The sequence below is a fragment of the Ceratotherium simum genome, chromosome 8 (genome assembly GCF_057802395.1).
Source record: "Ceratotherium simum simum isolate JZ-2026a chromosome 8, ASM5780239v1, whole genome shotgun sequence".
Lineage (NCBI taxonomy): Eukaryota > Metazoa > Chordata > Mammalia > Perissodactyla > Rhinocerotidae > Ceratotherium > Ceratotherium simum.
In genome coordinates, this window is record NC_141907.1 from 49,684,548 (window position 1) to 49,706,297 (window position 21,750).

A 21,750-nucleotide genomic window follows, 5' to 3' on the forward strand; every position below is an offset into this window, starting at 1 on the left:
AATGGAACCATCAATCCTCATAGTTACTCAGACAAGAAATCTCAGTGTCGTATTAAATTCTTTCACATGTATTTTATATTCAGACTATTTTCAGGTCTTGTTAATTTTATATTTTATTTATTTATTTTTTTCATTCGTACACTTAACACATATTTATTGAATGTCTACCACATGTCAGGAAATGTTTTTCAATGGGCATGTCTCAGGAAACAAAATAGATGATAACCTTTGCCTTCACACTGCTTATATTTTGGTAGCAGGGAAAGAGAACGTTAAAAGTTAGAGAAGTGAGTAAAATGTGTGGCCTATCAGATGATGATATCTGCAGGGGGAAGAGAAGCAGGGGTGGAGGGAAGTGGGATGAAATACAATTTTTAAAATATCTGATATATATTTAAAAGCTTACTCTGGTTGTTGTATCAAGATAGACTGTGGGGGGCAGCAGTGGAGCCAGAGAAGGCAGAAATAAGCAGAAAGAAAAGTTTCAAGGTTGTTGTAAGAATCCAAGTGAAAATAATGGTGGCATCAGCACAGTGATAGCACTGAGTGTGGTATGAAGTGGTAGGATGCTTGAATTCCTTTTAAGAATTAAGAGAAATTCCTAGTTGATTGAATTCCAGGAATGGAATGATAGAGAAGAATCAAAGATAATTTGAGAATTTCTCAGCAAATCAACTAGAAAACTAAAGATGCCTATTACTGAGCTAGGGAAGACTGTTAGCAGAGGGCATTTTGGAGGAAAGATTAGGACCTCAGTATTAGAAAGACTATATTTATGATGTCTCTCAAACATCCAAGTGGAAATATTAGGTAGGCAGCTGAATTCAGCTATCTTGAATGCAGGGGGTGGAGATAGATAGATAGATAGACAGACAGACACACAGATAGATGATAGATAGATGATAGATAGATAGATAGATAGATAGATAGATAGGTAGATAGGTAGATAGATAGATATCTGGGCCTCAGCACATGGATGCTATTTAAGGCTTAATTACTGGAGGAGAGTAAATATAAATAGAAAAGATAAGAGGTATGAGGACTGAATCTTGAAGTACTCAGAGATTTAGAAGTCAGAGAGATGAAGAAAATAATTAAAGAAAATATAGTTAGAACAACTGGTAATGTAGAAAGATAACCAAGTTGGAACACTAGAGATGCAGGAGGAAAATCATCAGTCTGGTGTTCCTACAGTCAAGTAAAGGAGAGTTTCAAAGAATTAGTTATTTACTTGCTAGTATATTTTTTAATTAAACTTTTTATTTTGAGATAATTTACATTCAGTTGTAAGAAATAATACAGATACATCCTGTGTTCCCTTTAGCCAGATCCCCCTATAATAATGACGTATTGAGAAACTGATAGTACAATAAAGAGAGATAAAGAGACAATAGATAGAGAAATTAATAGTACATCATCACAACCAGGATAATGACATTGCTACAGTCAGTACACAGCACAGTTCCATCACCACAAGGATCTTTCCAGTTGCCCTTTTGCAGCAACACCAACCTCCCATTCTCTTCCTCACCCCAGGCAACCACTAATCTGTTCTCCATTTCCATAATTTTACCATTTCAAGAATATTATATAAATGAAATCATACTATATGCTACATTTTGGGATTGGAATTTTTGGCTCAGCCTATTTTCCTTCAGATTCATCCAGGTTGTTACATGTATCAACACTTTGTTCTCTTTTACTGCCGAGTGGAGTTCTATGGTATGAATACACACTCTCAGCATTGTCTTAACTGCATTCCACAAAGTTAGGGCTACTAGAGTGGTCTTTGTAAAGCTGCTATTTTTATGTGTGTATCACCTCCATGAGTTTTCAAATAAGATTTTGTCAATGGGCCTGGGGCAGCTATTGGCCAGCAGGACCAACCATTAAGAAAACAGCTGGACAAAAGCAGAGATGAGGGAGGATAAGCCAGAACTGCCAGACATTTCTGCATCTGTTCCTCAACCTACCTGACTGCAAAGAACTTCAGAGAATAGTGGCTGATGCTTCACTTCTTCTTTTGACGTCTCCACAAGTTCCTTTCCTGGATCAATCTAACCTGGGGCTACATAGGAAAGGAGATTTGGGGAAATGTAAATTCCAGCTTAACCAATTTGATAAAGTACAATCCAGAACAATTTATCTTTTGTTAACTTGGAATTCATACAAGCTCTCTTAATAGTATTTACGTACAAATAAAGACAATTGTAAAATCATGCTTCTGCCTAATATGATAGAACTATTCTGAAGAGCCAAAAACATGCTGTCTTTTTCAATTATTTAGGATTTAAAAAATTTATGTTGCTCAACCGACATTAGTCTCCTCCCTCCTGTTATGACCACTTTGTTCATTGGGTAAGAGCAAGGGTGGCTGATTGCCATCCACAGTTTGAGGCATTGTGTTCATCTGATCATTAATACCCTCTTCTACTGAGGTTGATCTTTGATAGGCATTCAGATGGGACACAGATAATCTCACACTTCTTCCCAAACTTTTTTTTTTTTTTTTTTTTTTTTTAAAGATTTTATTTATTTTATTTTTTCCCCCCAAAGCCCCAGTGGATAGTTGTGTGTCGTAGCTGCACATCCTTCTAGTTGCTGCATGTGGGACTCGGCCTCAGGATGAACGGAGAAGCGGTGCCTCGATGCGCACCCGGGATCCGAACCCGGGCTGCCAGCATCGCAGCGCGCACACTTAACCACCAAGCCACGGGGCCGGCCCTTCCCAAACTTTCTTGTAACCAATTTTCTATTGTGTTCCTTCTGAGTCCCTGAGCATCTAGCCAAATTGTTAGTTATTGCCCATGAATTGGTGACTCATACCTCTAGAGATCTTTTATTGCAGGAAAAAAGGAACAAGGTAGACTTCACAAAGTCTATACCCCTCTTTGGGAGGCTTTTCATTCACTACTTCTCTTTAGGGCGCCTCCCGAGTAGAACAGTAGTAAAGTGCTGTCTGCTTTCAGCATACAACATATTGTGTATAACCATCTGTAAACTATAACCGCATTATTATTCTCCAGTAAATTGATCATAGTAAACCTCCCATGAAACCATAATGCAAATTGAGAGGGGAAGAAATGTAGGAGAAATGGAAGCTATGAGAATCAGAGCCAATTGTTCATTCAGCTTAGGACCCATTCTGGCCTCATACTGTGTATACCACTTCCACTTGACGACGGAACACTTACTTCTGTGCACACCAAAATTTATCCCTTAGTAGTCGGACAACATCACATTTCACGACAGGAAGCTCAGTTTTCATGATAACATCAGACCCATGGTCAAAGGGTCAATCTCTACTAGGGCCCAGTAGCAAGCCAGATGTTATTTCTAAGAAAAGTAATAATTTTTTAGAGAAAACGGCATAGTTTTGCTCCAAAATCCTGAAGGCTTCACACAGCATCTCTATCAGTTGCAGATTTGTCAAACACCATCAAATTATTTCAGTTATAATGACAAGTGTCAGAGTAGTACGCTCCTGTTTACGAGACTTCTTTTCCTATGAGTTCTATCCAACACTAGCTGCCTTTCAATTTACTCAATAAATAGGTGGAAGTAGCAAGTGAAAATTATGTACATGTCGCCTACAAACTCCAAAGAGGCTCACTAAGCTTCATACTTCTTTTTATGTGGTAGGAGAGGCCAGATGCAGAATTGTCCTTTACCTTTGAAGGGCTACCTTGATATACACTAGACGACTGGGTATATCGTCTAAAAATTTCACTGAGGTATCAAGACCCCAATTTTTTTGTGGAATTTGTTTTCCATTCTCTAGCATACATGTACCTTAGCAAGGTATCATGGCCAATTGCTACTTCCTGTTTAAAACGTCTAGTCAATGTGATATAATCAATGTAGAGGACCGGTGTGATATCCTGTGGAATGAAGAGACTATTGAGGTTCCTGTAGACAAGATTATGAAATAGAGCTGGAGAATAGAACATGAAAGTATAGGGATAAATTTGATGGTGTATATTAAGAGGTATAGGTAAAAAATAAATTCCCTGTTAATAGCTGCTTACCAGATGCCAGGGGATGTTTTGAAGAGCAACAGCAGAGAACCCACATTTGGAAAAGAGGCTGCAATTGGAGCCTACAAGTAATTACAATAATTCTCTTACATCCACCAATCTTCTAAACACTCCAAATGGGCAAATTAGATGAAGATATGAAAGGAATCACCACTTCCACGTGTAGTGAGTCCTTGATGGTGGCACTGTTCTCTGCAAGCACTCCAAGAATGTTATACGTGTTTGGTTTACCACTTTGGAAGATGGAGGCAGTAATAGAAGCTTCCAGTGGTCTTTCTTACCATAATAGCCATCAATCTACAAGGCTAGGATAACAATTTAGAGATTGCTAATTGCCTAGTATGTCAATTACAACTGTGCATTCCAGAAATGGGAAAATAAACACAAAGTGGTTTCAAGGACCCACTATACCCTCTGTAAGACAGATTCTTACTGAACTCCATTAATCATCTGATCTTTATAATTCCTTAATCTGATTGATGCATCATAGTGGCATTCGCATCCCGGAATTAGTATAACCTCAGACCCAGTGTCCAGTACTCCCTGAATATCTAGTTATTTCCCATTCTTTCACGTACAATCACCCTGGTAAATGTCCACAGGTTTTTGGAGGAAACTAAGGGTAAGATTTACCACAAAATATTTTAGAATTTAAGCAGGGTCCTTCCTTAAGAGGACCTGACTTCCCTTGCATTTAAGAGGTTCTGGATCTCTGAAGTCAAAGCTCAATTCTGAGACTTTGTGGAGGGGTCATCATTCTCTATTTTGGTGATTGAATCTATACTTCTATTCACCAGACCCAGGACATTGCTGCTTATAAAACTCTGGTAAGAGTTTAGTAGGTAGCCTATCTATTTCAATCCTGGGAACATCATGATACATTACCCAATACCAAAGATCCTTCTTTCTCAGAACTTTCTGATTAACACCTTGGACTGCTGAGCGTTATGGTAATCATACCAACCTTGTCTATGGCATTTAAGTACTGGCACTTGGCCCCTGTCTCTCCAGGATCCCATTATCATCTTTGAGAAGTTTCTAGTGCCATTCCTGGCCTGCAGAGAAGAGCCATTTCAGAGCTCTGAAAACTACAATGGAGAGGATACAAAAGTCTGGGTCATGAACAAGGGGAAAGTTAAGAACTGATAAAGGGAAATGAAAGATAGATAGCTATTAAGGCTGGACATACTCATGGTCTACTTTATCTAAAACAGAACCTTCCTAGCACAAAGTTAATTTTAAGGTAACAAGTATATTGAGAATAAGTTTTGATGTAACTATTTTAATATTTCACTGGCAAAATACCATGTATCTAAACAGTTTATTTTATTTGTGTTATTTGAATCCGTAATCCATGCTCTTACTGTTACCTAAAATGTATAGGAAAGAAAAGAGCCAGAATTCATCATGGAGAGAGTTGCAAGAATTTATTACTGTCATTGATGTAGGGCTACCATAAATTTTCCCCAAACTACATTGTCCAATATTGTGATAAGTGTCACAGTATTGGTTGCGAGAGATTTATAGGTGACAAGGTAGTGTACCACTTCTTTCACCCCTACATGTGTTCTGTCTGAAGCTGCCTACATATTTGATTATATTCCCAGAAAGAAGATTGCTCTTTTTGCTAAAATATGTGGCAGGAAGTGTCACTTACCTGTTGGGTATGCCATACATTATTTATTACCTGCATTACAGTCTCTATTTCAAGTTATTTAAGGTAGTCTCTTATGTCTCTACATTATTATTTAATTTTATATCTTAATGTCCTGAAACTGGATATTCATGGTCTGATGCTCTTTATAAACTGTAGAAAATCAAACCTATGCTGAACTGGCATACTTTTGATCAGCCACAATATTAGAGAAATAGATTGAAGTACGCCCCACTCTACTAGCTCATGATTCAAGCTTAGCTGTTAAATATCAGTGTCGTAATTGTTTATCTCTCATTCACCACATCCCCATAGTGCTTAACATGTTTGTTTGTTTTATATTCAGTCATTCTATCCTTCATCATGCCAAAACAATGTGTCAGGTGAAGAGAAAAAGTTGAAATAAACAACTATTTTATCATGGATATAGAACTCCCAATCTGAACAAAAAAATTCTCCTGTTTTTAACACATAGGATTAGGGATTTCATGAGAGCGTTAAATCATTTTAGAATGTCGGTTATTTTTTATCTTCAACTTGCCCCTAAATCATTACATGTGACTCTGAGTTACTGGCTGGCCACCACTTGTAAGTAGAAAAATCCGGTTAAACCAAAGGAAGATGACATCCAGACAATAGTATGAAATAAAATAGTTTTGATTCCTATTTTGTCTCATCTCTCCAAAATCCTAACGTTGTCATTTTGCCATGGGTCCCCTTTTGTGTGTGTTCTCAGAATACATTCCTCTGATCTGGATGTCATCCCTTCCTAGGGAATGACAATCCATTGATTATCTTCAAGCCCCTTTCACAAACCTATCTTGCTCTATACCTCATCATTACTTTAAAAAGTTTTAGTTTTCATAATTTTGAAATAAACAAAATAGCAAAACGATAACCACAGCAAAAAGTATGTTTTTCAAACTCCTTCTACCCACTGTATCTCTTCACATCCAAGTGCTTGCTTTTTCAGAGAGTGGACTGCACTCAGAGTCCATTTTTTCATCTCCCATTTGCTCCTCAATGTTTTGCCATCTGTTATGCCCCACCCATGGAAGTCTCTGCTAAGGATACTTTGACCACCATGGTTACCATTGATGTAGTTGATGCAAAGGAAAGCGATCGTATTCATTCAGTCCTTTCCTTGTTATTGATCCTACTTCACATTGTTACTGCAGAACACCCTTTTCTAAACAATGTTATTGCTTTCCTTGACATGACATTTTCTGGATTTTTCTGCTATCTCGTTGGCAGGTTATTCTTATTATCATTTTCTGACCTCTCTCTTACATGCTATTTCTGTTCTGTGCTGCATACTCTTCCTAGATAACTCAAGTACTCCCATGATTTCACCCAACGGTTTTGTGCTGATGTCTCCAAAACAGGTTTTCAGCCCACTCACAGTATTGGGCTGTAGCTCAATATATTCCATTGCCTTCTGGATTTGGATCATGGAGACCTGCCCTGGTGCGGTATTGCTTGTGACTGGATGAGTAAGTGCTTAATCATGAGATTCAGTTAGCAAACTCTTTGACTCTCACATTCAGCAATATAATCCAATATCACATCTATCAGTAATAATGGTGATAATGCCATTCTCTCTCCTTATTTTATCTTTTGTTTGATCTCTGAAGTTATTCATAAACCGTAGGGCCCTTGTAGAACACTGACATGGAGAAGAAGACATTGAGGGCTCAAGCTCTTCCTATCTTTCTGCTCTGGACTCTGCACTATATAGTTTTCATCCTCAAGGTCAAATAAGGCTAATGCATTTCCAGAAATTTCTTTTAAGTTTCCGGCAGGAAACAGGAGGAAGAGTATTACAAAAAAGATACATGACAGCTGAACCTGTCCCTTTTGTCATGAAAATCATAGCTTTACTGGAAGTCCTATCTAATACACTTCTACTTTGTCCAGAACTGGGTACATGGTCTTCTCCAGCTTCAAGGGAGTCTGGAAAGGAGATTGTACACATCGATAACCTGAACAAATCAGATCCACATTAGAAAAACAAAAACAAACAGAAAAACAGGAGGAGGGAGAATATTGTATAAGCTACCCTGTATGTTGCCTATACAATATCATATTGTATAATATTATAAAGGCAACATGACATGTAAACTCCGAGCCCAAGAATACTTATCTACTCGTAGATTATTGAACTCACCAAATATTTGCATCCCCATGTCTCCTCATATGATCTTCTCTCTTTCTGTAAAGTTCACTCTTGCTCAATTTACCTGTCTTGCAAGATTCAGCCAGACACTTTCTCTTTCATAAAACTTACTCTGTCCCAGGCTGTGGAAAGAATCTCTCCTAAGAGAGTTCCTGGAACTCTGTGCTTAGGTTTCTCTTAGTACTTATCACACTAAATTGCCAGTTTCTGTTTTGAGATGTAAGATGCTCTCTAAATTTCCGTTTTCCCTTTTGTATGCTTAAATCCATTTATATGCTCTAAAAATTCTGATTGGTTTTAGCAGCATTCCTCCTAGACTGTAAGAACTTAAATCAGAGAATGAATCACAATAATCTGTTAATCTTTGGTGCATGTGTAGCACACACTGATTTGGATTCAATTGCACCTTCCATCAATCAGATTTGCTGTCTTATAGTGTTTAAGAGATATTATCTAGCTATAATACCTTAACAATAGGAAGTGATCCTGACGGTAAAAATACCCCTGTTAAATCAGTAGGAAAATAACTTGAATGTACCTAACTTTCTAGAGCACTTAAATCACAACACAGATATCTTCCTTTCCAGTTATGTATGGAGTCTACCTGAAACTTTGGGATTAGACTACTGAAGAGATAACGGAGTAAAAAAAGGGTACATATGTGAGAGGGGATTGGGAATGGGAAGCTTGTTAAGAGATGGACGTTGATAGTACTATGCTAAGCAAAATAAGTCAGAGGGAGAAAGTCAAATACCGTACGTTCTCACTCATGTAGAAGATAAAAACAACAACAAACACATAGAGACAGAGATTGGATTGGTGGTTACCAGAAGAGAAGGGGGGAGGGAGGAGGGTGAAAGGGTTGATTAGGCACCTGTGTGTGGTGATGGATTGTAATTAGTCTTTGGGTGGTGAACATGATGTAATCAAAGCACAAATAGAAGTTTAGTGATGTATACCTGAAATTTATATAATGTTATAAACAAATGTTACCACAACAAAATAAAACAAAATAAATAAAAAGAGTACACTCTTTTAGGTCCTCTCATCTTCCCTTTTTCCACCTTATCTCTGTTGGATGTTCTAATTTTTAGTTGACCTCGTCCCCTCTTCTGGCTTTTCCATTCCATAGCTTTGCAACCGTTGGTGAATTAGTTAACATCTCCATGCCTCAGCTGCATTATCTGTAAAGTGCAGATAATAATAGTAAATATCTGGTAGGTCTGCTGTGAGTATTAATTGGGTCAATATATTAAAATGCAAAGACCAGTGCCTCATACATGCTAAGTGTTTAAATAATATTGGCTAATATTGTTATCATTAATTATTTTATTCATGCCTTTTTCTTCCTTTTTAAAGACTATGAAACAAGCAATAGAGAGGGATACATTTGATACCAAAATAAAGTGTGCATGTGTATGTGTGTGTGTGTGTGTGTGTGTGTGTGTGTGTGCGCGCGCGTGCGCGTTTATAAGAACTATTAGCTATTCTCAGTGCTTCAGATAAGATAAATGAACGCCGGGGGGAGTCAAGATGGCGGCGTAGGCAGACTCTGAACTCACCTCCTCCCGTGGACACAGCCAATTTACAACTACTCGTGGAAAAATTACCCCTGAGACAGAACTGAAAACTGGATGAGAGGAACTCCTGCAACAACGGACAATCCTAACTGGGGTAGAAGAGGCAGAGACTCCCTTCCGGAGAGGAAAAACGCCGCCGTCACAAGCCGCCAGCTTCGCGGCCGCCGGGAGCAGCTCACAGGTACGCAGCCTCCCTGGAGGCGCGGGGTCCTGAGCCAGGGAGCGCCCCCGCTGTGGGCATTTTGTGGACCCAGCACAATTGAGACCAGCGGCATAATATCTGACTTTGCCTGCTACTAAAGCATTGGGTAGCAGCCCCAGAAAACCCGGTTCACAAAGAAACTAAAACTGGCTCTTAAAGGGCCCGCGCACAAACTCACCCGTTCCAGAAAGCATCCTAAAATCACCAGAAAGAAAGGTGCACAGTGCTTCGGTGACAAGAGACTCACCTAATAGGCCCTGAGTGCATCTCGGTGAGGGGTGAGACCTCTCCAGGGACTGGGACATTGGCGGCGGCCATTGTTGTGGCCTGGTGTGAGCGTGCTGACACAGACGCCATTGGAGTTCTCCCTGAGACCTGCTAGCCCAGGGTCTGCTCCACCCGCTAGAGCACCAATTTAATCCAGCTCAGCCAGGGCAGGCAGCCCACCCTAGAGACTAGCCCCACCCAACAACAAGCCCTCAGGCAACGTGTGGGCCTGCATAGATTGGTGACTGGATTCTCTGCAGCCTGGCAACTGAGCTGACTTGAGCGGGGCAGGGTGTGCACAAGGAGCGGGTGGAGAGTGTGGGGCAGTGGCAGAGTGTGTGGGGCTCCCGCCGTGGAGAGACTGGGTCCACTTGGGGGGGTCGGGGCGCCACACGGGCAGGACTGTGTTGACTGTGTGTGTGGACCTGTGGGCGGCAGGGCTTCTCAGCCACAGAAGACTTGTACTTCTCAAAGACCCACATAGGAGGTTTGCTCCACCTTCCAAAACCTGAAACAATTGGGTGTTCCTGTGCCTGAGGCCAGCCCCACCCAGCTGCAATCCTCAGAGAGCTGACAAGAGACCTAATAGGCTAGAGGCTTACAGCAATTGTAAGGCCCTGAGCCTAACAACCTGCCACGGGGCTACTCACTTAAAAGAAATACTGCAACACAAATGTGGTATTAGAACTTGCAGCCAACTGTGCTAGGGCTCCCCACAGCTGATAAAGAGACTGAAGGGCCCACAACAACTACAAGCAGCTGAGCATTACAACAGCTGGCCAGGAGCATAACTCAGCCTCCCTGGGCGCCTACAGGGAGAGCAAACAGGCCACAGCAGAAGGATACACGTAGCCCACATAGGGGTCACCCGTGGAACATTGAGAACTGAGGGAAGCACACTGGAAGCCTCCTAAGCCATCACTTACATAAGGTCACCTATCCAAGAGCAGGAGACATAGCTGACCTACCTAATACGTAGACACAAGCACAGGGAAAGAGGCAAAATGAAGAGGCAAAAGAATACATTCCAAGTAAGGGAACAGGACAAAACCCCAGAAAAGGAACTTAGTGAAACAGAAATGAGCAACCTACCTGACAGAGAGTTCAAACTAAGAGTGTTAAGGATGCTCACTGATCTGGGGAGAAGAATAGATGGACTCAGTGAGAATGTCAACAAAGAAATGGAAGATATAAAAAGAACCAAGCAGAAATGAAAAAAACAATACTGGAAATGAAAAACTCATTAGAGGGACTCAAAAGCAGAGTAGAGGATACAGAAGAACGGATCTGTGAGCTGGAAGAAAGACTAGAAGAAATTACCCAAGGTGAACAGGTAAAAGAGAAAAGAATTAAAAAGAGTGAGGACAGTCTAAGGGACCTCTGGGACAACATCAAGCGCACTAACATCCGTGTTATAGGTGTCCCGGAAGGAGAAGAGCGAGACAAGGGGGCAGAGAATCTATTTCAAGAAATAATAGATGAAAACTTCCCTAACCTAAGGAAGGAAACAGACATCCAGGTACAGGAGGCACAGAGAGCCCCAAACAAGATAAACCCAAAGAGGCCCACACCAAGACACATCATAATCAAAATGTCCAGAATTAAAGATAAAGAGAGAATCCTAAAAGCCGCAAGAGAATGTCAAGTTACATACAAAGGAAACCCCATAAGGCTATCAGCTGACTTCTCAGCAGAAACCTTACAGGCTAGAAGAGAATGGCATGATATATTTAAAGTGCTAAAAGGAAAAAACTTACAGCCAAGAATACTCTACCCAGCAAGGTTATCGTTCAAAATGGAAGGAGAGATCAAAATTTTCCCAGATAAGCAAAAATTAAAGGAGTTTGTCACCAAGAAACCAGTGTTACAAGAAATGTTAAAGGGACTGATTTAAGGGGAAAAGAGAAGACCACAAATAGGAAAAATTATCTATTTCCACGATCAGAACGTAATGGATACAAATGCACAAAAAAGAGGTTGGATATGATATCAAAAACATAAAAGGAGGGAGGAGGGTAGTTAAAGAGTACAGCTTTCAGACAGAGGTCAAACTAAAGTGACCATCAATTCTGTATAGAAGAAGTAAGGAACAGAGAAGGACTACTAAAACACTGAGAAAAAAAAAAAAAGTTAAAAATGGCAGTAAGTACATACTTATCAATAGCTACTTTAAACGTCAATGGACTAAATGCTCCAATTAAAAGGCATAGGGTGGCTGACTGGATAAAAAAACAAGACCCATATATATGCTGCATACAAGAGACACACTTCAGACCTAAAGACACTCACAAACTGAAAGTGAAGGGATGGAAAAAGATACTCCACGCAAATGGCAATGAAAAGAAAGCTGGGGTAGCAGTACTCATATCAGACAAAATAGACTTTAAAACAAAAACTGTAAAACGAGACAAAGAAGGGCATTACATAATGATCAAGGGAATATTCCAACAAGAGGATATAACACTTGTAAATATCTACGCACCCAATGTAGGTGCACCTAAATATATAAAGCAATTATTAACAGACATAAAAACAGAAATAGACAGTAACACAATAATAGTAGGGGACTTTAACACTCCACTTACACCAACGGATAGATCATCCAAACAGAAGATCAATAAGGAAACATTGGCCTTAAACGACACACTAGAACAGATGGACCTAGTAGATATATACAGAGCATTCCATCCAAAAACCGAAGAATACACGTTCTTTTCAAATGCACATGGAACGTTCTCCAGGATTGATCACATATTAGGCCACAAAACAAGTCTCCATAAATTTAAGAAGATTGAAATAATACCAAGCATCTTTTTCTGACCACAAAGGAATGAAACTAGAAATCACCTATAGGATGAAAATCAGAAAACCCACAAATACATGGAGATTAACCAAAATGCTACTGAACAACGACTGGGTTAATGAAGAAATCAAAGAAGAAATCAAAACATACCTGGAGACAAATGAAAATGAAAATATGACATGCCAGAATTTATGGGATACAGCAAAAGCGGTTCTAAGAGGGAAGTTTATAGCAATACAGGCCTATCTCAACAAACAAGAAAAATCTCAAATAAACAATCTAACAATGCACCTAAAGGAACTGGAAAAAGAAGAACAAACAAAGCCCAAAATCAGTAGAAGAAGGGAAATAATAAAAATCAGAGCAGAAATAAATGAAATAGAGACCAAAAACAATAGAAAAATTAATAAAACCAAGAGCTGGTTCTTTGAAAAGATCAACAAAATAGACAAACCTTTAGCTAGACTCACCAAGAAAAAAAGAGAGAAGGCACAAATAAGTAAAATCAGAAATGAAAGAGGAGAGGTTACAACAGACACCTCAGTAATACAAAAGATTATAAGAGAATACTATGAAAAACTATATGCCAACCAATTCGACAATCTGGAAGAAATGGATAAATTCTTAGAATCATACAACCTTCCAAAACTGGATCAAGAAAAAGTAGAGAATTTGAATAGACCAATCACCAGTAAGGAGATCGAATCAGTAATCAAAAACCTCCCCAAAAATAAAAGTCCAGGACCAGACGGCTTCCCTGGTGAATTCTACCAAACATTCAAAGAAGACTTAATACCTATCCTTCTCAAACTCTTCCAAAAAATTGAGGAGGGGGAAGCTCCTAACTCATTCTACGAAGCTGACATTACCCTGATACCAAAACCAGACAAGGACAACACAAAAAAGAAAATTACAGGCCAATATCACTGATGAACATCGATGCGAAAATCCTCAACAAAATACTAGCAAATCGCATACAACAATACGCTAAAAAGATTATACACCATGATCAAGTGGGATTTATTCCAGGGATGCAGGGATGGTTTAACATTCGCAAATCAATCAACGTAATACACCACATTAATAAAATGAAGAACAAAAATCACATGATCATCTCAATAGATGCAGAGAAAGCATTTGACAAGATCCAGCATCCATTTATGATAAAAACTCTGAATAAAATGGGTATAGAAGGAAAGTACCTCAACATAATAAAGACCATACATGAGAAACCCACAGCTAATATCATCCTCAATGGTGAAAAACTGAAAGCTATCCCTCTAAGAACAGGAACCAGACAAGGATGTCCACTGTCACCACTCCTATTTAACATAGTATTGGAAGTCCTAGCCAGAGCAATCAGGCAAGAGAAAGAAATAAAAGGGATCCAAATTGGAAAGGAAGAAGTGAAACTGTCACTATTTGCAGATGACATGATTTTATATATAGAAAACCCTAAAGAATCCACCAGAAAACTTTTAGAAGTAATAAACGAGCATGGTAAAGTTGCAGGATACAAAATCAACATACAAAAATCAGTTGCATTTCTGTACACTAACAACGAAGTAGCAGAAAGAGAAATTAAGAATACCATCCCATTTACAATTGCAACAAAAAGAATAAAATACCTAGGAATAAACTTAACCAAAGAGGTGAAAGATCTGTACACCGAAAACTATAAAACATTTCTGAAAGAAATTGAAGAAGACACAAAGAAATGGAAAGATATTCCGTGCTCTTGGATTGGAAGAATTAACATAGTTAAGATGTCCATACTTCCTAAAGCCATCTATAGATTCAATGCAATCCCTATCAAAGTTCCAACAACATTTTTCACAGAAATAGAACAAAGAATCCTAAAATTTATATGGAACAACAAAAGACCCCGAATAGCTAAAGGAATCCTGAGAAAAAGAACAAAGCTGGAGGTATCACACTCCTGATTTCAAAATATACTACAAAGCTATAGTAACCAAAACAGCATGGTACTGGCACAAAAACAGACACACAGATCAATGGAATAGAATCGAAAGCCCAGAAATAAACCCACACATCTATGGACAGCTAATCTTTGACAAAGGAGCCAAGAACATACAATGGGGAAAAGAAAGTCTCTTCAACAAATGGTGTTGGGAAAACTGGATAGCCATATGCAAAAATGAAAGTAGACCCTTACCTTACACCATACACAAAAATTAACTCCAAATGGATTAAAGACTTGAATGTAAGACCTGAAACTGTGAAAGTTCTAGAAGAAAACATAGGCAGTACGCTCTTCGACATCAGTCTTAGCAACATCTTTTCAAACACCACATCTGACCGGGCAAGAGAAACAATAGAAAAATAAACAAATGGGACTACATCAAACTAAAAAGCTTCTGCACAGCAAAGGAAACCATCAACAAAACGAAAAGACAACCTAACAATTGGGAGAAGATATTTGCAAACCATACATCTGATAAGGGCTTAATCTCCAAAATATATAAAGAACTCATGCATCTCAACAACAAGAAAACTACCAACCCAATTAAAAATGGGCAAAAGACCTGAACAGACATTTCTCCAAAGAAGATATACAGATGGCCAACAGACACATGAAAAGATGTTCAAAATCACTAACTATCAGGGAAATGCAAATCAAAACTACAATGAGATATCACCTCACGCCCGTCAGAATGGCTATAATTAACAAGACAGGAAACAACATGTGTTGGAGAGGTTGTGGAGAGAAGGGAACTCTCATACACTGCTGGTGGGAGTGCAAACTGGTGCAGCCACTATGGAAAACAGTATGGAGATTCCTCAAAAATCAACGATAGAACTACCATATGATCCAGCTATTCCACTGTTGGGTATTTATCCAAAGAACTTGAAAACACCAATTTGCAAAGGTACATGCACCCCTGTGTTCATTGCAGCCTTATTCACAATAGCCAAGACTTGAAGCAACCTAAGTGCCCATCAAGGGACGAATGGATAAAAAGCTGTGGTATATATACACAATGGAATACTACTCAGCCATAAGAAACGATGAAATCCAGCCATTTGTGACAACATGGATGGACATTGAGGGCATGATGCAAAGTGAAATAAGTCAGAGGGAGAAGGTCAAATACCGTATGATTTCCTTCATTAAGTAGTAGATAATAACAACAATAAACAAACACATAGGGACAGAGATTGGATTGGTGGTTACCAGAGGGGAAGGGGGGAGGAGGAGGGTGAAAGGGATAATTGGGTACATGTGTGTGGTGATGGGTTGTAATTAGTATTTTGGTGGTGAACATGATGTAATCTATGCAGAAATAGAAGTACAATGATGTACACCTGAAATTTTTACAACGTTATAAACCAATGTTACTGCAATAAACAAAAAATTTAAAAAAAAAATAAATAAATAAATTGCTCTGAAAAAAAAAAAAAAAAAAAAAAAGATAAATGAACGCCAAAACAAGTTCATGGAGATTTGATGACATGTGCTGTCTCTGATGTGAAGACAAAACTTAATCCTAACAAAAAATAAGTGTTGGATATACACGAATTTTAAAATTGTTGCCAGGAACATTCTGGTTTTGTTATTCTTTTTGTTTCATGTTTCTTCTTTTTGTCTACTGAGAAATTTAGCAAGGTTGTTTTATACCAAGAAAGATTAGTTCTTCATGTGGATTTGAGCACTCTATGGACCTGACTGTAAGATCTGATTAGGCTTCTTAACTATGTGTCCTTAGGGAAGTCACTGAACCTTTATCAGCCTTGTTTGCAAAATAGGGATCATTGTATCTGCTTTGTTTTCATGAGAATTTTTGTAAGGAATAACTAAAATAACACATACAAGGCACCTGGGACAGTTCATGGCAGGAAATATTCATAGTAGGAACATAGTAAGTTTGTAAATATAATAATTCTTACCATAATTAGCCAAGCTCCTAGACAAACTATAAATAACTGGAAGGCAATTTATTAATTTGTAATTACAACCATTAGTGCTTAGGAAAGTACTGCTCCATATCTTCTAGTGAGTAAAGTCTCTCTTTAAAAACAAATCTGTTTGGAAAAACAAATTAAAATCAGAAGAATGATTGGTAATCGTAGTGTCTGAGAAAGGTGACTTAGTTTTACGGCAAAAATACTAACGACATCAAACTGATAACCTGATGCTTTTGTCCCCTCAAAAGGGATAAATATTTACTCAAGTTTGGACAGACTGGGTCCTTAAAAGAGAACACCTATCCTTTCAACAACGCCTGTATGTGTCAACTTTTTCTCACTGAAACTCTTATTTCTAAAAGTTCTAACTTCACTGTGCCTGGGATAACTATGCAAGAGGAGTAGTATGGAGTGATTTTAGGATTAACGTCTGTGGAAATGAGAGGAAGGAGGCTAGTTTGAGCAAAGGAAGAAGTTGAACTCCTTTGCAATGCTAAAGGGATGCTCAGGCAACCCCACAGACATTTCTGGAAAATGAATTGCCCTTCATGCTCCAGATTGCAAGAGGGCCAAGTGTTTATTGTCATATTAGTAAGTCTTTGGAAGTGGGCTCCTCTGGGAAGGGGTTGTGACTAATGGTGAGGCAATGCTCTTTGACTGAGGCAATTCCCAAAGTGGAGTGACAACCAAGAGATACCTGCCAGCAGCAACACCAGTAGCTGTGTAACAAGGCCTTCATTCCTCAAGCGCTTCTGGGAGGTGCAGCACAGCATCTAACACATAGAAGGGTCATGGCAGTTAATGGTAGAATACCTCCCCTACTGGGATAGTAAGTACCACTTAAAAAAGATGTAGTCCCAAATATAGCCGCTCTCCTAGTATCTTTACCATATCAGATGCACACAGCTGTTGGCTCTGGCAATGCACTTAATAATCTAGTATGTTCTTTTTTATCCCCATCAATAAATAGTGTCAAAAACAGTTTGCATTATACTTGGGAAGGAAAGAATTTCACATCTCATCTGGTCCTAGGACTAAGTTAATTTTCCTACTGTTTGTCAAAGTTTGGTCTGAAAGGACCTTGATAAGTTTGATATAACATATAATAACAAATTTGCTGACGACATCAATCCTTGCCTCTTTTCACATAACTTACGTAAAATTATTTTATGGATGGCGAACCACTATGAAATTGCTAATAAATATTTAGTATGAATTATTGTATGTACTAAGTAGGATTACATATATTTTTTGCTGATTTTATCACCCCAGTTTTTATTTATTTTACTTATCAGTGTATTTATCCTTGGTGAATATGCCTTTCTGTTACTTTTAATTTACTTTTCATCTGAAACTGGAAGACATAAGGGACAGTATGAAGAAAATGTGATAATCTTATTTTACACTTAGCTTTGTCTAAAAAAAAATGACAATAATAAGTACAGTGTTTGTTAATGAGTCTACGTACTTCACTGTGACTTTGTGAAAGTTAGTTTTCTCTAATTTGGATTTTTAAAAATTTTACATTATCCCATTTTCCAGGTATATTCTAAGAAACTAAAGTCAATGGAAGTCAAATGATCAGGTATACAAACATATACTGCAAAGTTTCTTTAAAGTATTATAATATTTTATTGTGAACTTTCAGGTTTTAGATTTATTAAGAGTTGTAATGGTTTAAGATATATGTTTATGACTTAAGAGATGAAGTTTTTACTTATTACATAAATAACATCAAAAGTTTTAATTCAAATATTCAAATATAGGCTATTGATGTTGCTATCTGATGTATTAACTTTGATCTAGCAACCCATGTTTACTTTTTCTGTCTACTAAACTTAAATAAAACTCTAAATCTTACAATAGTGAGAACAATTAGTACATCATTCTTCTCTACTGCTGGAAAAAAAGAAAGAAAATTGCATTCTGTGATGGTTATAAAGTTGCATAATTGCAATCAACCTGCATAAAACAAGAAATGAATACATATAAATGGGATATAAATATGATAATTAGGCATTAATTTATGCCTGTTTATATGTGTAAAATGTATAGATTTTACTGATTTACTTTAGCCTACCACTATTTAGGAGTAAACTGCAGTTTGAGGATATTTAATGTTGTTCATAGTAAATTAAGATGACAGAATGAGACCGCTTCAGGTAATTCAATTATGTATATTTCAATTAAAAAATTATTTACCGTTAACAGGTGCTGCACCAAAAGTCAGCATACCTCAAGAGAACTATAAGATTTACATTAAAAACACCAAAAAACAAAGAATACCTCCTTGAAATCTTCACGCAAACACAATAACAAGAATAAAACGTTTCCTATAAGGTTGTAGTACTAAACCTGATAAACACAGATAACAGAGAGAATTCTGGGAGACCACCAATTTGGATGAGGAAAATTATATATATATATATTCCCCCCGCTAGCATCCAACTGAAATTTACATTTTCTTTAATTATGTTTATTAGGCAATAAAACATGGTAATATTAGTGATGCCTGCAACTTTTTGCTAGAAGAATTCAGAGATATTTTCATAAGCCATTACAATAATTGCAAATATTTTCTAATATTTTTTGTCATTATTTTTTTGAAATTAGGACAATTATTAGATCTGTGAATAAATTGTTTATTTAATACATTAATCAAGATGCATATATTTAGCTATAGTGTGCTTCTAATATTCTAACTACATGTTGTAATAATTGATTTCTTTTGTTATATATATAATTTAAAACCCTTAAAAACTCTTTGTTATTTTAAATATTTTTTCTGAGAATTATATAAAAACATTATTCTGAGAAAGAGGCCTTAGGCTAAACAAGACTGTCAAAGAGGACCAAGGCAAAAAAACCCCACAACCAAAAATCAAAACAAAGACAGGCTATTAGATAATAATTCTCAAGTAAATTGGGAGCAGAGAAGTGCATCACGAAATTGATGAGTCAGAAAATCTGGAAAATGATCCAAAAATTCAGAAAATGTCCTGCTTGTTCGCTGTACGTGGTGTAGCTACAATATGAGTTGGTGCTCCACTGGGGAAGAGAACATTAGGGATAATACAGAATCGTGTGTAATCTTTGAAATAGGAAGGGAGGGCCACGATATAATACGTAATTTGACATAAAAAAGAAATAAATTCTGAGTTCAAATAAATTTGAGTAAATCTGAAACAGAAATATGTATGTATACATACATATATATATTCCTCTGACATAATGTGTGAATTTATTAACATTAATTAATATATAAATATATTATGATATTTATATACTATATTTTAATATATTTGCATATGTATATATCTCATATGACCTTTCAGAATTCTTAATTCTTTATTGAGCATTGTGATAATTAAGCATTTCTAAATATTTCTTAAGCATGGAAACTTCTTCAAGCAAAATGTGGGAATAGAACTGTATACATTAGAAAGTCTTACCTTAGAGTAATAAAAGTAAAAGTAGGAATTCTTCAATGGCTACAACCTATGTTAACAAACAGCAAGGAAATTTCAGAACAAAACAATACGGAGATCACTAAATAAAAGAGGACAGGCGATCCAGAGGTCAATTACTAAGGTCTCCAGAAAAGGTAGTGGAGTTTTCAATGTCAGTGCTGGAGGTCCTGAAGGCTAGAGTAAGATTTGGGGTGAGCTAGGGAGAAAGGAGCTTCAGTATCTTATTTTGGGGGAGTTGACAGGATCAAAGAGTGCTAAGAGTCACAAAGAGAATATGTACCTGTGCCAGAAGACGTATGTAGCAGGAAGATTCAAGAGCAGGCATAATAACCATATCAACTCTCATATGTCCTGGGCTGAGTCTGTGTTACTTCCAAGATCAACTGTGGTCTGTAACACTGGTTACCCACTGCTAACTTTTAATTAATATTATGTGCTTCCTTATGGTTAATAAGGCATATTATTAATAAGACATACTCCATTTTACATGAGAATATTTATAACATGAGCCAAATTCCTGGGTTTTGAAAGACAGAGGGAAGGTAGGAATAACCCAATTTTGAGAAAGAAATTTGGCTACTGAAATTTAATTTATAGGAAGCACGATTATCTGCAAACAATACACTGGAAGTGAAATCTTAACCTGTGTTCCTTGCAACTATGTTGAGCAATAAAGTCAAGAGGTTAACAATAAATATAGTAAAAGCTGCCATTTATTGAATACCTACTAGGAGTCAGGCAGTGTGATGGTCACTTTACCTGTACTTTTCATCTATTCCTTATGGCAATTTATGAAATAAGTATCATTATTATCCTCAACATACAAATAAAAAAACCCTGATTCATAGAGAAGTTGAGTAATTTGGTTTAGGTCACTCAGCTACTAAGTGGCAGACATAGGATTTAATTCCAATTCTTAAGATTCCAAAGCTAGACCTTTAATGACTTGAACAGTTTGCCTCCAAATTCAAAGCAAAAAAAAGGGGTTATTTATTTAGAAGGTGATTAGCCAGCTTGGGATATTAAACTCTTTCCCCTGTTTCCCTGAAATCTTCATTACAGAACTACAGTTCTAAAGCACATAGTTAAGTTAATCAATGACATTTTGTACCAATATAGACCAGCCACAAATTTAGGTTTTTAAATCATAAGAATTTCATTTTGTCATAAAGAACACTTGAGTTTGCAATATGTTTTCATGGAAAGAGAGAGAGTTTTGGGACCCAAAGGCAAAATGTATATCACCATAGTTCTTTCCTTATTAACTTTATTATCTTGAGCATATCACTTTACAGTCCTGGGGCACAATTTCTGTGTCCTTAATAGGGGAAAAATATATATCTGCTTTTCACTACCTTGTAAGAATATAAAGAGGCAATGAATGGAAACACGCCCAGAATGATTGTTCTCTTTGCAAAAAGAAGAGTTTAAAAGTCCAGTTTAATAAAACCAGTGCTTTTCAATCAAACTATTTAACTGAGAAGACAATTTAATTAACTGAGCACAGATGATTAACCTGTACTAGGTAATCCAGTCTTTCAATTAAGAATGATGGAACACTTTAAATTATATTATTCCATAAAAGATTATCAATTATAAGTACACTTCCCTTATGTTTCAAATAAACCTTCAGG

The 21,750-nt window shown here is 37.3% G+C and overlaps 1 long non-coding RNA gene across 2 annotated transcripts in view; it reads left to right on the forward strand.

The window, feature by feature from the left end:
- Nucleotides 1-9,393: 9,393 nt before the first annotated feature.
- The window catches only part of LOC147916458 (uncharacterized), a 75,150-nt gene continuing 62,793 nt past the window's right edge, over nucleotides 9,394-21,750 (forward strand). For both annotated transcript variants that reach the window (XR_015552994.1, XR_015552993.1), the window contains exon 1: nucleotides 9,394-9,628. This is a non-coding gene — a long non-coding RNA (uncharacterized LOC147916458). The remainder of the gene's footprint in view (nucleotides 9,629-21,750) is intronic.